Source organism: Macaca mulatta, chromosome 1 (assembly GCF_049350105.2).
Source record: "Macaca mulatta isolate MMU2019108-1 chromosome 1, T2T-MMU8v2.0, whole genome shotgun sequence".
NCBI lineage: Eukaryota > Metazoa > Chordata > Mammalia > Primates > Cercopithecidae > Macaca > Macaca mulatta.
In genome coordinates, this window is record NC_133406.1 from 20,456,396 (window position 1) to 20,476,764 (window position 20,369).

The following is a 20,369-nucleotide window of genomic DNA, read 5'->3' on the forward strand; positions in this document are numbered from 1 at the left end:
GAGGATACAGCGGCCTAACTTTTTTAATGCCCAGGTTTTACAGGGCCAACTGCAAGACTTGACTCTGTGTGGATTTTGGCCTACTTACCGGGTCCTGGAACCAATCCCCTGTGGGTACTGACACCCAACTGTATTTTCTGATTTCTCTTGTGGTTTCTTCTTTAACCCATTGGTTGTTTAAGCAAATATCTGAATCTCTTCAAATACCTGAGACTGGATAATTTATTAAAAAGAGACATTTATTTCTCTCAGTTCTCAAGGCTGGGGTGTCCAAGGTCAAGTCATCAGCCCATTCAGTGTCTAAGGAGGGCCCAGTCTCTCCTTCCAAGATGACACAACGTTGCTTCATCTTTCAGAGGGGAAGAACATTGTGTCCCCACACGGAGGAGACGGAGGGAATGAACCCACTCAAGTCCTTTTCTAAGGGCTCTAATTTCATCCATAAGGACTTCTACCCTCATGAGATAATCGCCTCCTAAAGAATCCACCTTTTTACCCTTTTTTTTTTTTTCTTTTTCTTTTTTTTGTTTGAGACAGGGTCTCATTCTATTGCCCCTACGGCAGTGCAGTAGCCTGTAGCCTGATCATGGCTCACTGCAGCCTTGACCTCCCAGGCTCAACCAGTCCTCCTGCTTCAGCCTCCTGAGTAGCTGGGACTACAGGCCTGCACCACCACGCCCACCGAATTTGGTGTTTTTTCTAGAGACAAGTTTTGCCATTTTGCCCTGGCTGGTCTTGAACTCCTGGGCTCGAACAATCTGACTGCCTTTCCCTTCCAAAGTGCTGGGATGACAGCGTTAGCCACCACCCCAGGCCAGTGCCCACCTCTTAATACTATCATATTGGCAAATAAATTTCAGCATATAAATTTTGGGGGACATTCAGACCATAGCAGTGTGTTCTGTACTTTCCAAAAAGAAAACAGGTCAGTTTATCAGTTTTCCTTGTGTTATTGATTTTTAACTCGATTTTGTTGTGGTCAGAGAAGACATTTGATAATACGCTGTTCGCCCTTCGCCAGCCTCGACGACTCTGGGTGAGGGGGCAAGAGGGGCCCTCGCAGGATTCCTGAGCGGCCAGGGATCCCAAAGAATACCTGCGCGACAGGGCGGAGGACCCGACGGGGTCCCAGGATCGTGGGCTGTGGGCCCTGACGCCTCGGAGCACTCCCTGTTCCGAGCGGGCCCGACGTGGTGGAAGCTCGGGAGCTCGGCAGCCGGGAGAGGCAGCAGGCGAAGAGGCTCCGGGATCCCGATCCGAGCACGACGACCCCGGGCTGGCGGTGCGGGCTGGAAGCCGGCGGGCATGGCTGGGCCGGGCTCTTGGGGCAGCCAGGCGCCTCTGCCGGCGTCTACGGCCATACCACCCTGAACGCGCCCGATCTCGTCTGATCTCGGAAGCTAAGCAGGGTCGGGCCTGGTTAGTACTTGGATGGGAGACCGCCTGGGAATACCGGGTGCTGTAGGCTTTTTGGCTTGCTTTCTTCTCTTTCTTTCTTTCTTTTCTACCTTCCTTTCTTCCCTTCTCTCACTCACTCTTCTTTCTTTCTTTCTTTCTTTCTTTCCTTCTTTCTCTCTTTCTTTCCTTTCTTTCTTTCTTTCCTTCTTTCTTTCTATCTCTCCCTCTTTCTATCTCGCTCTTTCTCTCTCTTTTGCTTTCCTTCTTACTTTCATTCTTTTCTGTTTCTTCCCTTGCTATCTTTCCTTTCTTTCTTTGTCTCTCTCTCTTTCTTTCTTTCGTTCTGCTGTCTTTCCTTCTTTCTTTCTTTCTACCTCTCTATCTTTCTTTCTATCCTTCCTCCTTTCTTTCCTTCTTTCTTTCTCTCTCCCTCTCTCTTGCTTGCTCTTTCTTTCTTTCCTTCTTTCTTTCATTCTTTTCTTTTCTTCCCTTGCTATCTTCCTTTTCTTTCTTCTCGTTCTTTCTTCTTTCTTGCTTTCCTTCTTTCTTTCTCCTATCTCTCTGTCTCTTTCTTTCTCTCTCTTTCTCTTTCTTTATTTCGTTCTTTCCTTCTTTCTTGCTTTTCTTTCTCACTTTCTTTTCTTCCTTTCTCTTTCTTTCTTTCTTTCTTTCTTCTCTTTGCTCCTTTCTTTCTTTCCTTCCTTTCTTTCTTTCTTTCTTTCCTTCCTTCCTTCCTTCCTTCCTTCCTTCCTTCCTTCCTTCCTTCCTTCCTTCCTTCCTTCTTTCTTTCTTTCCTTCCTTCTTTCTTTCTTTCCTTCTTTCTTTCTGTCTTTCCTTTTTCTTCCAGACGGAGTCTCGCTGTCACCCAGCCTGGAGTGCAGTGGCAAGATCTCGGCTCACTGCAAGCTCCGCCTCCCGGGTTCACGCCATTCTCCTGCCTCAGCCTCCCAAACAGCTGGGACTACAGGCGCCCGCCACCACGCCCGGCTCATGTTTTGTCGTTTTAGTGGAGACGGGGTTTCACCGTGTTAGCCAGGCTGGTCTGGATCTCCTGACGTCGTGATCCACCCGCCTCGGCCTCCCAAAGTGCTGGGACTACAGGCGTGATCCACCGCGCCCGGCCTGCTGTAGGCTTTTGTGGCTTCCCCTCTCCCTCCCTTGCCCCTACTATCGCCATGCTTCCCAACCTCCCCGGACTCTGCTCCCCCCTTGTCGCCCGCCTACACCCCCGCCGCAGCCGGGGACCTCCTCCTGGGGGTCCGCCACCAAAGCACCACCGGGCAGCAGCATCCCACCTCTTCCGCCTCGCCGCCGCCCGGCCAGGAGCCCGGCTCCAGCCCTGGAGGGCAGGAGGCCGGACCCCAAAGGCGCAGGCGCGGGTTCCCTGCCGTTCCCGGCGCCTTCCCGCTCCCGGAACGCACAGGCGATTCAATCCATTCACCGGGCGGGCGCCGCCGCAACCTTCCAAACCGGGGGAAGGGGCGGGCAGGGCCAGCGGGTGCCACAGACGCCAGCCGAGACCTCCGCTCCAGAACGCAGGGGCTGCTTTATCCGGGGGAAGGACATTGCTTCGCCAGCAACCAGGAAAACAGTCCCTGTGCACCCGGATTCCCATTGCCACCAACTTCGTGTAAACTCCAGTCCCGAGGACACGCCAGAGACCCAGGCCTCGGGCCCCGTGGGCACGCCCGGTGCCACGGCTCCCGCCAAAAGGGCGGGCGCACTCTGCAAATCAAGGGGCCCACCGCACCGCACCAAGAGCACAGGGAGGTGCCAACACAGGAAGGAGCCTACGAAACCCACCCCCAAAGCAAGCAATTAATCCAAGACAAAACCCGTCTCAGCGCTCCGTTGCTCCTCTCGCATGGACGGCCTGGCCACCCTGTTCTGGCCCAGCCCAAGCCCCCTCCACCCTATCCCGGCCTGCTCAAAAGGGCCCTGCCTACGGGAGCAGGGCGCTCCCTCTCCAAGGCTCTATCGCTCTCGCTCTCTAGCTCCCTGCCCCTCTCTCTTCTGGGTTTGCCCCTGCACCTCGCGCTATTTCTGTCGCCTTTCCTCTGTCTCTCCCTCTCTGTCTGTCTTTCTCGCTCTCTCTGTCCCTCTCTCTATCTCTGCCTCTCTGTCTCTTTCCCTCTCCACCTCCCCTGTCTCTCTCGATCGCTGTCTCTCTCCCTCCCTCGGTTTCAATCTCTCCATCTATCTCTTCCTTGCTCTCCTTCAAGCCGTTTCTGTGTGCACGTGTGTGTGTGTGCGTGTGTGTGTGTGTGTGTGTGTGTGTGTGTGCGTGTGTGTCTGTGTGTGAGCGCGCGCGCGTGTGTGGGTTCCCGCGCGCGAGCGCCCGGGTGTGTCTGTGTGTGGGGCTGTGGATTTGCTGCTGGTGGTGGTGGGGTGTTTCTGGGTTTCTCTCAGCCCCTCTCGCCGGGGATCAGGCTGCCGGCTCTAGTGCCAGCCCGGGGCAAAGCAGGGCCATCCCCCAACACCCCAGCCCCCACGCCCTCTTGCCCACCGGCCGGGTCTTGGTCGGGACAAGCGACCGTGGTGGGGGCGTTGTGAGAAAAAGGCCAGGCGCGGCTGGGCCGGCTGTTCGCCCTTGGCCAGCCCTGACGCCTCTGGGGGGGTGGGCCAAGAGGGGGCCTCGCAGGAGCTCCCCAGCGGCCAGGGATCCAAAAGAATACCTCCACGACAGGGCGGAGGACCCGCCGGGGTCCCAGGATCGTGGGCCCTGGGCCCAGACGCCTCGGAGCACTCCCTGTTCCGAGCGGGCCCGACGTGGTGGAAGCTCGGGAGCTCGGCAGCCGGGGGAAGGCCGCGGGCGAGCGGCTCGGGGGTCCCGATCCGAGCCCGGCGACCCCGGGCTGGCGGTGCGGGCTGGAAGCCGGCGGGCATGGCTGGGCCGGGCTCTTGGGGCAGCCAGGCGCCTCTGCCGGCGTCTACGGCCATACCACCCTGAACGCGCCCGATCTCGTCTGATCTCGGAAGCTAAGCAGGGTCGGGCCTGGTTAGTACTTGGATGGGAGACCGCCTGGGAATACCGGGTGCTGTAGGCTTTTTGGCTTGCTTTCTTCTCTTTCTTTCTTTCTTTTCTACCTTCCTTTCTTCCCTTCTCTCACTCACTCTTCTTTCCTTCTTTCTTTCCTTCTTTCTCTCTTTCTTTCCTTTCTTTCTTTCCTTCTTTCTTTCTATCTCTCCCTCTTTCTATCTCGCTCTTTCTCTCTCTTTTGCTTTCCTTCTTACTTTCATTCTTTTCTGTTTCTTCCCTTGCTATCTTTCCTTTCTTTCTTTGTCTCTCTCTCTTTCTTTCTTTCGTTCTGCTGTCTTTCCTTCTTTCTTTCTTTCTACCTCTCTATCTTTCTTTCTATCCTTCCTCCTTTCTTTCCTTCTTTCTTTCTCTCTCCCTCTCTCTTGCTTGCTCTTTCTTTCTTTCCTTCTTTCTTTCATTCTTTTCTTTTCTTCCCTTGCTATCTTCCTTTTCTTTCTTCTCGTTCTTTCTTCTTTCTTGCTTTCCTTCTTTCTTTCTTTCTCCTATCTCTCTGTCTCTTTCTTTCTCTCTCTTTCTCTTTCTTTATTTCGTTCTTTCCTTCTTTCTTGCTTTTCTTTCTCACTTTCTTTTCTTCCTTTCTCTTTCTTTCTTTCTTTCTTCTCTTTGCTCCTTTCTTTCTTTCCTTTCTTTCTTTCTTTCTTTCTTTCTTTCTTTCTTTCTTTCTTTCTTTCTTTCTTTCCTTCCTTCCTTCCTTCCTTCCTTCCTTCTTTCTTTCTTTCCTTCCTTCTTTCTTTCTTTCCTTCTTTCTTTCTGTCTTTCCTTTTTCTTCCAGACGGAGTCTCGCTGTCACCCAGCCTGGAGTGCAGTGGCAAGATCTCGGCTCACTGCAAGCTCCGCCTCCCGGGTTCACGCCATTCTCCTGCCTCAGCCTCCCAAACAGCTGGGACTACAGGCGCCCGCCACCACGCCCGGCTCATGTTTTGTCGTTTTAGTGGAGACGGGGTTTCACCGTGTTAGCCAGGCTGGTCTGGATCTCCTGACGTCGTGATCCACCCGCCTCGGCCTCCCAAAGTGCTGGGACTACAGGCGTGATCCACCGCGCCCGGCCTGCTGTAGGCTTTTGTGGCTTCCCCTCTCCCTCCCTTGCCCCTACTATCGCCATGCTTCCCAACCTCCCCGGACTCTGCTCCCCCCTTGTCGCCCGCCTACACCCCCGCCGCAGCCGGGGACCTCCTCCTGGGGGTCCGCCACCAAAGCACCACCGGGCAGCAGCATCCCACCGCTTCCGCCTCGCCGCCGCCCGGCCAGGAGCCCGGCTCCAGCCCTGGAGGGCAGGAGGCCGGACCCCAAAGGCGCAGGCGCGGGTTCCCTGCCGTTCCCGGCGCCTTCCCGCTCCCGGAACGCACAGGCGATTCAATCCATTCACCGGGCGGGCGCCGCCGCAACCTTCCAAACCGGGGGAAGGGGCGGGCAGGGCCAGCGGGTGCCACAGACGCCAGCCGAGACCTCCGCTCCAGAACGCAGGGGCTGCTTTATCCGGGGGAAGGACATTGCTTCGCCAGCAACCAGGAAAACAGTCCCTGTGCACCCGGATTCCCATTGCCACCAACTTCGTGTAAACTCCAGTCCCGAGGACACGCCAGAGACCCAGGCCTCGGGCCCCGTGGGCACGCCCGGTGCCACGGCTCCCGCCAAAAGGGCGGGCGCACTCTGCAAATCAAGGGGCCCACCGCACCGCACCAAGAGCACAGGGAGGTGCCAACACAGGAAGGAGCCTACGAAACCCACCCCCAAAGCAAGCAATTAATCCAAGACAAAACCCGTCTCAGCGCTCCGTTGCTCCTCTCGCATGGACGGCCTGGCCACCCTGTTCTGGCCCAGCCCAAGCCCCCTCCACCCTATCCCGGCCTGCTCAAAAGGGCCCTGCCTACGGGAGCAGGGCGCTCCCTCTCCAAGGCTCTATCGCTCTCGCTCTCTAGCTCCCTGCCCCTCTCTCTTCTGGGTTTGCCCCTGCACCTCGCGCTATTTCTGTCGCCTTTCCTCTGTCTCTCCCTCTCTGTCTGTCTTTCTCGCTCTCTCTGTCCCTCTCTCTATCTCTGCCTCTCTGTCTCTTTCCCTCTCCACCTCCCCTGTCTCTCTCGATCGCTGTCTCTCTCCCTCCCTCGGTTTCAATCTCTCCATCTATCTCTTCCTTGCTCTCCTTCAAGCCGTTTCTGTGTGCACGTGTGTGTGTGTGCGTGTGTGTGTGTGTGTGTGTGTGTGTGTGTGCGTGTGTGTCTGTGTGTGAGCGCGCGCGCGTGTGTGGGTTCCCGCGCGCGAGCGCCCGGGTGTGTCTGTGTGTGGGGCTGTGGATTTGCTGCTGGTGGTGGTGGGGTGTTTCTGGGTTTCTCTCAGCCCCTCTCGCCGGGGATCAGGCTGCCGGCTCTAGTGCCAGCCCGGGGCAAAGCAGGGCCATCCCCCAACACCCCAGCCCCCACGCCCTCTTGCCCACCGGCCGGGTCTTGGTCGGGACAAGCGACCGTGGTGGGGGCGTTGTGAGAAAAAGGCCAGGCGCGGCTGGGCCGGCTGTTCGCCCTTGGCCAGCCCTGACGCCTCTGGGGGGGTGGGCCAAGAGGGGGCCTCGCAGGAGCTCCCCAGCGGCCAGGGATCCAAAAGAATACCTCCACGACAGGGCGGAGGACCCGCCGGGGTCCCAGGATCGTGGGCCCTGGGCCCAGACGCCTCGGAGCACTCCCTGTTCCGAGCGGGCCCGACGTGGTGGAAGCTCGGGAGCTCGGCAGCCGGGGGAAGGCCGCGGGCGAGCGGCTCGGGGGTCCCGATCCGAGCCCGGCGACCCCGGGCTGGCGGTGCGGGCTGGAAGCCGGCGGGCATGGCTGGGCCGGGCTCTTGGGGCAGCCAGGCGCCTCTGCCGGCGTCTACGGCCATACCACCCTGAACGCGCCCGATCTCGTCTGATCTCGGAAGCTAAGCAGGGTCGGGCCTGGTTAGTACTTGGATGGGAGACCGCCTGGGAATACCGGGTGCTGTAGGCTTTTTGGCTTGCTTTCTTCTCTTTCTTTCTTTCTTTTCTACCTTCCTTTCTTCCCTTCTCTCACTCACTCTTCTTTCCTTCTTTCTTTCCTTCTTTCTCTCTTTCTTTCCTTTCTTTCTTTCCTTCTTTCTATCTCTCCCTCTTTCTATCTCGCTCTTTCTCTCTCTTTTGCTTTCCTTCTTACTTTCATTCTTTTCTGTTTCTTCCCTTGCTATCTTTCCTTTCTTTCTTTGTCTCTCTCTCTTTCTCTTTCTTCCTTCCTTCCTTCCTTTCTTCCTTCCTCTCTATCTCTCTATCACTCTTTCTTTCTTTCCTTCCTTCTTTCTTTCTCTCTTTGTTTTCTTTCTTTCTTTCCTTCTTTCTCTCTCTCTCTCTTTCTCGCTCTTTCTCTCTTTCTTTCCTTCTTTTCTTTTTCTTCCCTTGCTATCTTTGTTTTCTTTCTTTCTCTTTTCTTTTCTTTCCTTCTTTCTTTCTTTCTCCTATCTCTCTGTCTCTTTCTTTCTCTTTCTTTATTTCATTCTTTCCTTTTCTCTTGCTTTTCTTTCTTTCTCACTTTCTTCCTTTCTCTTCCTTTCTTTCTTTCTTTCTTTCTTTGTTTCATGCTTTCTTCGGTCTTTGCCTCTTTCTTCCTTTCTTTCTTTCCTTCTTACTTTCATTCTTTTCTTTTTCTTCCCTTACTATCTTTCCCTTGTTTCTTTCTCTCTCTTTCTTTCTCTCTCTCTCTCTTTCTCTCTCACTCTTTCTCTCTTTCTTTCTTTCTCTCTTTCTTTCTCTCTTTCTTTCTTTCTTTCTTTCTTTCTTTCTTTCTTTCTTTCTTTCTTTCTTTCTTTCTTTCTTTCTTTCTTTCTTTCTTTCTTTCTTTCCTACTTGGTTTCTTTCTTTCTTTCCTTTTTCTTCCAGACGGAGTCTCACTCTGTCACCCAACCTGGAGTGCAGTGGCAAGATCTGGGCCCACTGCAAGCTCCGCCTCCCGGGTTCACGCCATTCTCCTGCCTCAGCCTCCTGAGTAGCTGGGATTACAGGCATGCACCACCACACCTGGCTAATTTTGTATTTTTAGTAGAGACGGGGCTTCTCCATGTTGGTTAGCTTGGTCTTGGTCTGGAACTCCCAACTTCAGGCGATCCACCCACTTTCCCAAAGTGCTAGGATACCCAAAGTGCTAGGATTACAGGCGTGAGTCACCAGCGCCCGGTCAGACTAGGGGTATAGTTTTAGGCTTCTGCTTGGCTTTCCTTTTCTGTGATGAATTTCACCTCACAGTCTTAGGATATGGTGAGGAGTTTTAGGCATCGATCTTCATATGGGATATTATTCTACAGTTTTCTCTTGTAAAATCTTTGTCTTGCTTTGGTATCAGGGCAATTGTAGCCTCATAGAATGAGTTAGGGAATACTCCCTCCTCTTCAAGGTTTTGGCAGGATTAACAAGGATTACTATTCGTTCTCTAAATATTTGATAGAGAAGTCAAGTCCAAGGCTTTTTTTTTTTTTTTTTTTTTTTTTTTTTGGCAGGAGATATTGGGTTACTGATTCAGTCTCCTTACTAGTTACTAGTCTATTCAGATTTTCACTTTCTTTGTGATTTAGTCTTGGTAGGGTTCATGTTCCTAGGAATTTATCCATTTCATCCAAGTTATCCAATATGTTGGTGTACAATTGTTCTTAGCACTCTCTTACAATCCTATTCATTTATTTCTTTGAGACAGGATCTCATCTGTCACCTAGGCTAGAGTGCAGTGGTGTGATCTAGGCTCATTACAACCTCCACCTCCCAGGTTCAAGCGATCCTCCTACCTCAGCCTCCTCAGTAGCTGGGACAACAGGCTTTTGCCATCAAGATGGGCTGAATTTTCTTCTTTCTTTCTTTCTTTCTTTAATTTATTTTTTTCTTTCCTTTTTATCTTTTTTTTTTTTTTTTTGTAAAGACCGGGTTTGACCATATCTCCCAGGCTGGTCTTGAACTCCTGAGCTAAAGTGATTCACCTGCCTGAACCTCCCGAGTAGCTGGGATTACAGGGGCCTACCACCACACCCGGCTAATTTTTTTTGTATTTTTAGTAGAGATGGTTTCACCATGTTGGCCAGGTTAGTCTTGAACTCCTAACCTCAAGTGATCTGCATGCCTCGGCCTCCCAAAGTGCTGGGATTATAGGTGTGAGCCACTTCACCCTGCCAATCGTTTTCATTTTGACTGGATCCAATAGTAATGTCCCCACTTCCATTTCTGATTTTCGTAATTTGAGTATTCTCTCTTTTTTTCTTAGTCACTCCATAAAGTTTGTCAATTTGATCTTTTAAAAAACCAACTTTCAGTTTTGTTGATTTTCTCCATTTTTGTATTTTCTGTTTTATTTATTTCTGAATTAATCTTTCTTTCTTTCCTTCCTAGGGTTTAATTTGTTCTTTTCTAGTGCCTAAATTGTAAATTTAGATTGCTAATTTGAGGTCCTTTGGGTGTTTTTTGTTTTGTTTTCTTTTGAGAGGGAGTCTCGCTCTTGTTGCCCAGGCTGGAGTGCAATGGTGCGATCTCGGCTCACTGCAACCTCTGCCTCCCAGGTTTAAGCAATTCTCTTGCTTCAGCCTCCCAAGTCGCTGGGATTACAGGCGCCTGCCACCACAACCGGCTAATTTTGTATTTTCAGCAGAGACAGGGTTTCTCCCTGTTGTTCAGGCTAGTCTCGAACTCCTGACCTCAGGTGATTGGCTCACCTCAGCCTCCCAAAGTGCTGGGATTACAGGCATTAACCGCGACGCCTGGCTTTCTTTAGGTTTTTTTCATGTAAGCATTTCACACTATAAATTTCCCTGTTAGCACTGCTTTCACTGCATCCCAAAGTTTGGCTATGCTGTGTTTTCATTTTCATTCATTTCTGAGTACAGCTGAGCCTTGAACAACATGGGTTTGAACTGCAAGGGTGCACTTATACAGGAATTGTTTTCAATAAGTACAGTAGGTCCTCTGATTTCATTAATTCTGCATCTGTAACCAAAGGCAGATTGAAAATACAGTCTTCACAGAGCGCAAACCCTGAGGATACAGCGGCCTAACTTTTTTAATGCCCAGGTTTTACAGGGCCAACTGCAAGACTTGACTCTGTGTGGATTTTGGCCTACTTACGGGGTCCTGGAACCAATCCCCTGTGGATACTGACACCCAACTGTATTTTCTGATTTCTCTTGTGGTTTCTTCTTTAACCCATTGGTTGTTTAAGCAAATATCTGAATCTCTTCAAATACCTGAGACTGGATAATTTATTAAAAAGAGACATTTATTTCTCTCAGTTCTCAAGGCTGGGGTGTCCAAGGTCAAGTCATCAGCCCATTCAGTGTCTAAGGAGGGCCCAGTCTCTCCTTCCAAGATGACACAACGTTGCTTCATCTTTCAGAGGGGAAGAACATTGTGTCCCCACACGGAGGAGACGGAGGGAATGAACCCACTCAAGTCCTTTTCTAAGGGCTCTAATTTCATCCATAAGGACTTCTACCCTCATGAGATAATCGCCTCCTAAAGAATCCACCTTTTTACCCTTTTTTTTTTTTTTCTTTTTCTTTTTTTTGTTTGAGACAGGGTCTCATTCTATTGCCCCTACGGCAGTGCAGTAGCCTGTAGCCTGATCATGGCTCACTGCAGCCTTGACCTCCCAGGCTCAACCAGTCCTCCTGCTTCAGCCTCCTGAGTAGCTGGGACTACAGGCCTGCACCACCACGCCCACCGAATTTGGTGTTTTTTCTAGAGACAAGTTTTGCCATTTTGCCCTGGCTGGTCTTGAACTCCTGGGCTCGAACAATCTGACTGCCTTTCCCTTCCAAAGTGCTGGGATGACAGCGTTAGCCACCACCCCAGGCCAGTGCCCACCTCTTAATACTATCATATTGGCAAATAAATTTCAGCATATAAATTTTGGGGGACATTCAGACCATAGCAGTGTGTTCTGTACTTTCCAAAAAGAAAACAGGTCAGTTTATCAGTTTTCCTTGTGTTATTGATTTTTAACTCGATTTTGTTGTGGTCAGAGAAGACATTTGATAATACGCTGTTCGCCCTTCGCCAGCCTCGACGACTCTGGGTGAGGGGGCAAGAGGGGCCCTCGCAGGATTCCTGAGCGGCCAGGGATCCCAAAGAATACCTGCGCGACAGGGCGGAGGACCCGACGGGGTCCCAGGATCGTGGGCTGTGGGCCCTGACGCCTCGGAGCACTCCCTGTTCCGAGCGGGCCCGACGTGGTGGAAGCTCGGGAGCTCGGCAGCCGGGAGAGGCAGCAGGCGAAGAGGCTCCGGGATCCCGATCCGAGCACGACGACCCCGGGCTGGCGGTGCGGGCTGGAAGCCGGCGGGCATGGCTGGGCCGGGCTCTTGGGGCAGCCAGGCGCCTCTGCCGGCGTCTACGGCCATACCACCCTGAACGCGCCCGATCTCGTCTGATCTCGGAAGCTAAGCAGGGTCGGGCCTGGTTAGTACTTGGATGGGAGACCGCCTGGGAATACCGGGTGCTGTAGGCTTTTTGGCTTGCTTTCTTCTCTTTCTTTCTTTCTTTTCTACCTTCCTTTCTTCCCTTCTCTCACTCACTCTTCTTTCCTTCTTTCTTTCCTTCTTTCTCTCTTTCTTTCCTTTCTTTCTTTCTTTCCTTCTTTCTTTCTATCTCTCCCTCTTTCTATCTCGCTCTTTCTCTCTCTTTTGCTTTCCTTCTTACTTTCATTCTTTTCTGTTTCTTCCCTTGCTATCTTTCCTTTCTTTCTTTGTCTCTCTCTCTTTCTTTCTTTCGTTCTGCTGTCTTTCCTTCTTTCTTTCTTTCTACCTCTCTATCTTTCTTTCTATCCTTCCTCCTTTCTTTCCTTCTTTCTTTCTCTCTCCCTCTCTCTTGCTTGCTCTTTCTTTCTTTCCTTCTTTCTTTCATTCTTTTCTTTTCTTCCCTTGCTATCTTCCTTTTCTTTCTTCTCGTTCTTTCTTCTTTCTTGCTTTCCTTCTTTCTTTCTTTCTCCTATCTCTCTGTCTCTTTCTTTCTCTCTCTTTCTCTTTCTTTATTTCGTTCTTTCCTTCTTTCTTGCTTTTCTTTCTCACTTTCTTTTCTTCCTTTCTCTTTCTTTCTTTCTTTCTTCTCTTTGCTCCTTTCTTTCTTTCCTTCCTTTCTTTCTTTCTTTCTTTCTTTCTTTCTTTCTTTCTTTCTTTCCTTCCTTCCTTCCTTCCTTCCTTCTTTCTTTCTTTCCTTCCTTCTTTCTTTCTTTCCTTCTTTCTTTCTGTCTTTCCTTTTTCTTCCAGACGGAGTCTCGCTGTCACCCAGCCTGGAGTGCAGTGGCAAGATCTCGGCTCACTGCAAGCTCCGCCTCCCGGGTTCACGCCATTCTCCTGCCTCAGCCTCCCAAACAGCTGGGACTACAGGCGCCCGCCACCACGCCCGGCTCATGTTTTGTCGTTTTAGTGGAGACGGGGTTTCACCGTGTTAGCCAGGCTGGTCTGGATCTCCTGACGTCGTGATCCACCCGCCTCGGCCTCCCAAAGTGCTGGGACTACAGGCGTGATCCACCGCGCCCGGCCTGCTGTAGGCTTTTGTGGCTTCCCCTCTCCCTCCCTTGCCCCTACTATCGCCATGCTTCCCAACCTCCCCGGACTCTGCTCCCCCCTTGTCGCCCGCCTACACCCCCGCCGCAGCCGGGGACCTCCTCCTGGGGGTCCGCCACCAAAGCACCACCGGGCAGCAGCATCCCACCGCTTCCGCCTCGCCGCCGCCCGGCCAGGAGCCCGGCTCCAGCCCTGGAGGGCAGGAGGCCGGACCCCAAAGGCGCAGGCGCGGGTTCCCTGCCGTTCCCGGCGCCTTCCCGCTCCCGGAACGCACAGGCGATTCAATCCATTCACCGGGCGGGCGCCGCCGCAACCTTCCAAACCGGGGGAAGGGGCGGGCAGGGCCAGCGGGTGCCACAGACGCCAGCCGAGACCTCCGCTCCAGAACGCAGGGGCTGCTTTATCCGGGGGAAGGACATTGCTTCGCCAGCAACCAGGAAAACAGTCCCTGTGCACCCGGATTCCCATTGCCACCAACTTCGTGTAAACTCCAGTCCCGAGGACACGCCAGAGACCCAGGCCTCGGGCCCCGTGGGCACGCCCGGTGCCACGGCTCCCGCCAAAAGGGCGGGCGCACTCTGCAAATCAAGGGGCCCACCGCACCGCACCAAGAGCACAGGGAGGTGCCAACACAGGAAGGAGCCTACGAAACCCACCCCCAAAGCAAGCAATTAATCCAAGACAAAACCCGTCTCAGCGCTCCGTTGCTCCTCTCGCATGGACGGCCTGGCCACCCTGTTCTGGCCCAGCCCAAGCCCCCTCCACCCTATCCCGGCCTGCTCAAAAGGGCCCTGCCTACGGGAGCAGGGCGCTCCCTCTCCAAGGCTCTATCGCTCTCGCTCTCTAGCTCCCTGCCCCTCTCTCTTCTGGGTTTGCCCCTGCACCTCGCGCTATTTCTGTCGCCTTTCCTCTGTCTCTCCCTCTCTGTCTGTCTTTCTCGCTCTCTCTGTCCCTCTCTCTATCTCTGCCTCTCTGTCTCTTTCCCTCTCCACCTCCCCTGTCTCTCTCGATCGCTGTCTCTCTCCCTCCCTCGGTTTCAATCTCTCCATCTATCTCTTCCTTGCTCTCCTTCAAGCCGTTTCTGTGTGCACGTGTGTGTGTGTGCGTGTGTGTGTGTGTGTGTGTGTGTGTGTGTGTGTGTGTGTGTCTGTGTGTGAGCGCGCGCGCGTGTGTGGGTTCCCGCGCGCGAGCGCCCGGGTGTGTCTGTGTGTGGGGCTGTGGATTTGCTGCTGGTGGTGGTGGGGTGTTTCTGGGTTTCTCTCAGCCCCTCTCGCCGGGGATCAGGCTGCCGGCTCTAGTGCCAGCCCGGGGCAAAGCAGGGCCATCCCCCAACACCCCAGCCCCCACGCCCTCTTGCCCACCGGCCGGGTCTTGGTCGGGACAAGCGACCGTGGTGGGGGCGTTGTGAGAAAAAGGCCAGGCGCGGCTGGGCCGGCTGTTCGCCCTTGGCCAGCCCTGACGCCTCTGGGGGGGTGGGCCAAGAGGGGGCCTCGCAGGAGCTCCCCAGCGGCCAGGGATCCAAAAGAATACCTCCACGACAGGGCGGAGGACCCGCCGGGGTCCCAGGATCGTGGGCCCTGGGCCCAGACGCCTCGGAGCACTCCCTGTTCCGAGCGGGCCCGACGTGGTGGAAGCTCGGGAGCTCGGCAGCCGGGGGAAGGCCGCGGGCGAGCGGCTCGGGGGTCCCGATCCGAGCCCGGCGACCCCGGGCTGGCGGTGCGGGCTGGAAGCCGGCGGGCATGGCTGGGCCGGGCTCTTGGGGCAGCCAGGCGCCTCTGCCGGCGTCTACGGCCATACCACCCTGAACGCGCCCGATCTCGTCTGATCTCGGAAGCTAAGCAGGGTCGGGCCTGGTTAGTACTTGGATGGGAGACCGCCTGGGAATACCGGGTGCTGTAGGCTTTTTGGCTTGCTTTCTTCTCTTTCTTTCTTTCTTTTCTACCTTCCTTTCTTCCCTTCTCTCACTCACTCTTCTTTCCTTCTTTCTTTCCTTCTTTCTCTCTTTCTTTCCTTTCTTTCTTTCCTTCTTTCTTTCTATCTCTCCCTCTTTCTATCTCGCTCTTTCTCTCTCTTTTGCTTTCCTTCTTACTTTCATTCTTTTCTGTTTCTTCCCTTGCTATCTTTCCTTTCTTTCTTTGTCTCTCTCTCTTTCTCTTTCTTCCTTCCTTCCTTCCTTTCTTCCTTCCTCTCTATCTCTCTATCACTCTTTCTTTCTTTCCTTCCTTCTTTCTTTCTCTCTTTGTTTTCTTTCTTTCTTTCCTTCTTTCTCTCTCTCTCTCTTTCTCGCTCTTTCTCTCTTTCTTTCCTTCTTTTCTTTTTCTTCCCTTGCTATCTTTGTTTTCTTTCTTTCTCTTTTCTTTTCTTTCCTTCTTTCTTTCTTTCTCCTATCTCTCTGTCTCTTTCTTTCTCTTTCTTTATTTCATTCTTTCCTTTTCTCTTGCTTTTCTTTCTTTCTCACTTTCTTCCTTTCTCTTCCTTTCTTTCTTTCTTTCTTTCTTTGTTTCATGCTTTCTTCGGTCTTTGCCTCTTTCTTCCTTTCTTTCTTTCCTTCTTACTTTCATTCTTTTCTTTTTCTTCCCTTACTATCTTTCCCTTGTTTCTTTCTCTCTCTTTCTTTCTCTCTCTCTCTCTTTCTCTCTCACTCTTTCTCTCTTTCTTTCTTTCTCTCTTTCTTTCTCTCTTTCTTTCTTTCTTTCTTTCTTTCTTTCTTTCTTTCTTTCTTTCTTTCTTTCTTTCTTTCTTTCTTTCTTTCTTTCTTTCTTTCTTTCCTACTTGGTTTCTTTCTTTCTTTCCTTTTTCTTCCAGACGGAGTCTCACTCTGTCACCCAACCTGGAGTGCAGTGGCAAGATCTGGGCCCACTGCAAGCTCCGCCTCCCGGGTTCACGCCATTCTCCTGCCTCAGCCTCCTGAGTAGCTGGGATTACAGGCATGCACCACCACACCTGGCTAATTTTGTATTTTTAGTAGAGACGGGGCTTCTCCATGTTGGTTAGCTTGGTCTTGGTCTGGAACTCCCAACTTCAGGCGATCCACCCACTTTCCCAAAGTGCTAGGATACCCAAAGTGCTAGGATTACAGGCGTGAGTCACCAGCGCCCGGTCAGACTAGGGGTATAGTTTTAGGCTTCTGCTTGGCTTTCCTTTTCTGTGATGAATTTCACCTCACAGTCTTAGGATATGGTGAGGAGTTTTAGGCATCGATCTTCATATGGGATATTATTCTACAGTTTTCTCTTGTAAAATCTTTGTCTTGCTTTGGTATCAGGGCAATTGTAGCCTCATAGAATGAGTTAGGGAATACTCCCTCCTCTTCAAGGTTTTGGCAGGATTAACAAGGATTACTATTCGTTCTCTAAATATTTGATAGAGAAGTCAAGTCCAAGGCTTTTTTTTTTTTTTTTTTTTTTTTTTTTGGCAGGAGATATTGGGTTACTGATTCAGTCTCCTTACTAGTTACTAGTCTATTCAGATTTTCACTTTCTTTGTGATTTAGTCTTGGTAGGGTTCATGTTCCTAGGAATTTATCCATTTCATCCAAGTTATCCAATATGTTGGTGTACAATTGTTCTTAGCACTCTCTTACAATCCTATTCATTTATTTCTTTGAGACAGGATCTCATCTGTCACCTAGGCTAGAGTGCAGTGGTGTGATCTAGGCTCATTACAACCTCCACCTCCCAGGTTCAAGCGATCCTCCTACCTCAGCCTCCTCAGTAGCTGGGACAACAGGCTTTTGCCATCAAGATGGGCTGAATTTTCTTCTTTCTTTCTTTCTTTCTTTAATTTATTTTTTTCTTTCCTTTTTATCTTTTTTTTTTTTTTTTTGTAAAGACCGGGTTTGACCATATCTCCCAGGCTGGTCTTGAACTCCTGAGCTAAAGTGATTCACCTGCCTGAACCTCCCGAGTAGCTGGGATTACAGGGGCCTACCACCACACCCGGCTAATTTTTTTTGTATTTTTAGTAGAGATGGTTTCACCATGTTGGCCAGGTTAGTCTTGAACTCCTAACCTCAAGTGATCTGCATGCCTCGGCCTCCCAAAGTGCTGGGATTATAGGTGTGAGCCACTTCACCCTGCCAATCGTTTTCATTTTGACTGGATCCAATAGTAATGTCCCCACTTCCATTTCTGATTTTCGTAATTTGAGTATTCTCTCTTTTTTTCTTAGTCACTCCATAAAGTTTGTCAATTTGATCTTTTAAAAAACCAACTTTCAGTTTTGTTGATTTTCTCCATTTTTGTATTTTCTGTTTTATTTATTTCTGAATTAATCTTTCTTTCTTTCCTTCCTAGGGTTTAATTTGTTCTTTTCTAGTGCCTAAATTGTAAATTTAGATTGCTAATTTGAGGTCCTTTGGGTGTTTTTTGTTTTGTTTTCTTTTGAGAGGGAGTCTCGCTCTTGTTGCCCAGGCTGGAGTGCAATGGTGCGATCTCGGCTCACTGCAACCTCTGCCTCCCAGGTTTAAGCAATTCTCTTGCTTCAGCCTCCCAAGTCGCTGGGATTACAGGCGCCTGCCACCACAACCGGCTAATTTTGTATTTTCAGCAGAGACAGGGTTTCTCCCTGTTGTTCAGGCTAGTCTCGAACTCCTGACCTCAGGTGATTGGCTCACCTCAGCCTCCCAAAGTGCTGGGATTACAGGCATTAACCGCGACGCCTGGCTTTCTTTAGGTTTTTTTCATGTAAGCATTTCACACTATAAATTTCCCTGTTAGCACTGCTTTCACTGCATCCCAAAGTTTGGCTATGCTGTGTTTTCATTTTCATTCATTTCTGAGTACAGCTGAGCCTTGAACAACATGGGTTTGAACTGCAAGGGTGCACTTATACAGGAATTGTTTTCAATAAGTACAGTAGGTCCTCTGATTTCATTAATTCTGCATCTGTAACCAAAGGCAGATTGAAAATACAGTCTTCACAGAGCGCAAACCCTGAGGATACAGCGGCCTAACTTTTTTAATGCCCAGGTTTTACAGGGCCAACTGCAAGACTTGACTCTGTGTGGATTTTGGCCTACTTACGGGGTCCTGGAACCAATCCCCTGTGGATACTGACACCCAACTGTATTTTCTGATTTCTCTTGTGGTTTCTTCTTTAACCCATTGGTTGTTTAAGCAAATATCTGAATCTCTTCAAATACCTGAGACTGGATAATTTATTAAAAAGAGACATTTATTTCTCTCAGTTCTCAAGGCTGGGGTGTCCAAGGTCAAGTCATCAGCCCATTCAGTGTCTAAGGAGGGCCCAGTCTCTCCTTCCAAGATGACACAACGTTGCTTCATCTTTCAGAGGGGAAGAACATTGTGTCCCCACACGGAGGAGACGGAGGGAATGAACCCACTCAAGTCCTTTTCTAAGGGCTCTAATTTCATCCATAAGGACTTCTACCCTCATGAGATAATCGCCTCCTAAAGAATCCACCTTTTTACCCTTTTTTTTTTTTTTCTTTTTCTTTTTTTTGTTTGAGACAGGGTCTCATTCTATTGCCCCTACGGCAGTGCAGTAGCCTGTAGCCTGATCATGGCTCACTGCAGCCTTGACCTCCCAGGCTCAACCAGTCCTCCTGCTTCAGCCTCCTGAGTAGCTGGGACTACAGGCCTGCACCACCACGCCCACCGAATTTGGTGTTTTTTCTAGAGACAAGTTTTGCCATTTTGCCCTGGCTGGTCTTGAACTCCTGGGCTCGAACAATCTGACTGCCTTTCCCTTCCAAAGTGCTGGGATGACAGCGTTAGCCACCACCCCAGGCCAGTGCCCACCTCTTAATACTATCATATTGGCAAATAAATTTCAGCATATAAATTTTGGGGGACATTCAGACCATAGCAGTGTGTTCTGTACTTTCCAAAAAGAAAACAGGTCAGTTTATCAGTTTTCCTTGTGTTATTGATTTTTAACTCGATTTTGTTGTGGTCAGAGAAGACATTTGATAATACGCTGTTCGCCCTTCGCCAGCCTCGACGACTCTGGGTGAGGGGGCAAGAGGGGCCCTCGCAGGATTCCTGAGCGGCCAGGGATCCCAAAGAATACCTGCGCGACAGGGCGGAGGACCCGACGGGGTCCCAGGATCGTGGGCTGTGGGCCCTGACGCCTCGGAGCACTCCCTGTTCCGAGCGGGCCCGACGTGGTGGAAGCTCGGGAGCTCGGCAGCCGGGAGAGGCAGCAGGCGAAGAGGCTCCGGGATCCCGATCCGAGCACGACGACCCCGGGCTGGCGGTGCGGGCTGGAAGCCGGCGGGCATGGCTGGGCCGGGCTCTTGGGGCAGCCAGGCGCCTCTGCCGGCGTCTACGGCCATACCACCCTGAACGCGCCCGATCTCGTCTGATCTCGGAAGCTAAGCAGGGTCGGGCCTGGTTAGTACTTGGATGGGAGACCGCCTGGGAATACCGGGTGCTGTAGGCTTTTTGGCTTGCTTTCTTCTCTTTCTTTCTTTCTTTTCTACCTTCCTTTCTTCCCTTCTCTCACTCACTCTTCTTTCCTTCTTTCTTTCCTTCTTTCTCTCTTTCTTTCCTTTCTTTCTTTCTTTCCTTCTTTCTTTCTATCTCTCCCTCTTTCTATCTCGCTCTTTCTCTCTCTTTTGCTTTCCTTCTTACTTTCATTCTTTTCTGTTTCTTCCCTTGCTATCTTTCCTTTCTTTCTTTGTCTCTCTCTCTTTCTTTCTTTCGTTCTGCTGTCTTTCCTTCTTTCTTTCTTTCTACCTCTCTATCTTTCTTTCTATCCTTCCTCCTTTCTTTCCTTCTTTCTTTCTCTCTCCCTCTCTCTTGCTTGCTCTTTCTTTCTTTCCTTCTTTCTTTCATTCTTTTCTTTTCTTCCCTTGCTATCTTCCTTTTCTTTCTTCTCGTTCTTTCTTCTTTCTTGCTTTCCTTCTTTCTTTCTTTCTCCTATCTCTCTGTCTCTTTCTTTCTCTCTCTTTCTCTTTCTTTATTTCGTTCTTTCCTTCTTTCTTGCTTTTCTTTCTCACTTTCTTTTCTTCCTTTCTCTTTCTTTCTTTCTTTCTTCTCTTTGCTCCTTTCTTTCTTTCCTTCCTTTCTTTCTTTCTTTCTTTCTTTCTTTCTTTCTTTCTTTCTTTCTTTCTTTCTTTCTTTCCTTCCTTCCTTCCTTCCTTCCTTCCTTCTTTCTTTCTTTCCTTCCTTCTTTCTTTCTTTCCTTCTTTCTTTCTGTCTTTCCTTTTTCTTCCAGACGGAGTCTCGCTGTCACCCAGCCTGGAGTGCAGTGGCAAGATCTCGGCTCACTGCAAGCTCCGCCTCCCGGGTTCACGCCATTCTCCTGCCTCAGCCTCCCAAACAGCTGGGACTACAGGCGCCCGCCACCACGCCCGGCTCATGTTTTGTCGTTTTAGTGGAGACGGGGTTTCACCGTGTTAGCCAGGCTGGTCTGGATCTCCTGACGTCGTGATCCA

General features: G+C 50.9%; 6 non-coding genes across 6 annotated transcripts; all 6 read left to right on the plus strand.

The window, feature by feature from the left end:
* The first annotated feature begins 1,349 nt into the window (after window positions 1-1,349).
* Window positions 1,350-1,468, plus strand: LOC114675922 (5S ribosomal RNA). Its single transcript, XR_003726782.1, has one exon. It is a non-coding gene; the product is annotated as a 5S ribosomal RNA (ribosomal RNA).
* Window positions 1,469-4,326: 2,858 nt separating this feature from the next.
* On the plus strand, window positions 4,327-4,445 carry LOC144338904 (5S ribosomal RNA). The gene has a single exon (XR_013413300.1). It is a non-coding gene; the product is annotated as a 5S ribosomal RNA (ribosomal RNA).
* A 2,846-nt stretch (window positions 4,446-7,291) lies between these two features.
* LOC144338905 (5S ribosomal RNA) lies at window positions 7,292-7,410 on the plus strand. Its single transcript, XR_013413301.1, has one exon. It is a non-coding gene; the product is annotated as a 5S ribosomal RNA (ribosomal RNA).
* A 4,381-nt stretch (window positions 7,411-11,791) lies between these two features.
* On the plus strand, window positions 11,792-11,910 carry LOC114674637 (5S ribosomal RNA). Its single transcript, XR_003725753.1, has one exon. It is a non-coding gene; the product is annotated as a 5S ribosomal RNA (ribosomal RNA).
* A 2,840-nt stretch (window positions 11,911-14,750) lies between these two features.
* On the plus strand, window positions 14,751-14,869 carry LOC114674638 (5S ribosomal RNA). Its single transcript, XR_003725754.1, has one exon. It is a non-coding gene; the product is annotated as a 5S ribosomal RNA (ribosomal RNA).
* A 4,384-nt stretch (window positions 14,870-19,253) lies between these two features.
* Window positions 19,254-19,372, plus strand: LOC114674882 (5S ribosomal RNA). The gene has a single exon (XR_003725970.1). It is a non-coding gene; the product is annotated as a 5S ribosomal RNA (ribosomal RNA).
* The last annotated feature ends 997 nt before the right edge of the window (window positions 19,373-20,369 follow it).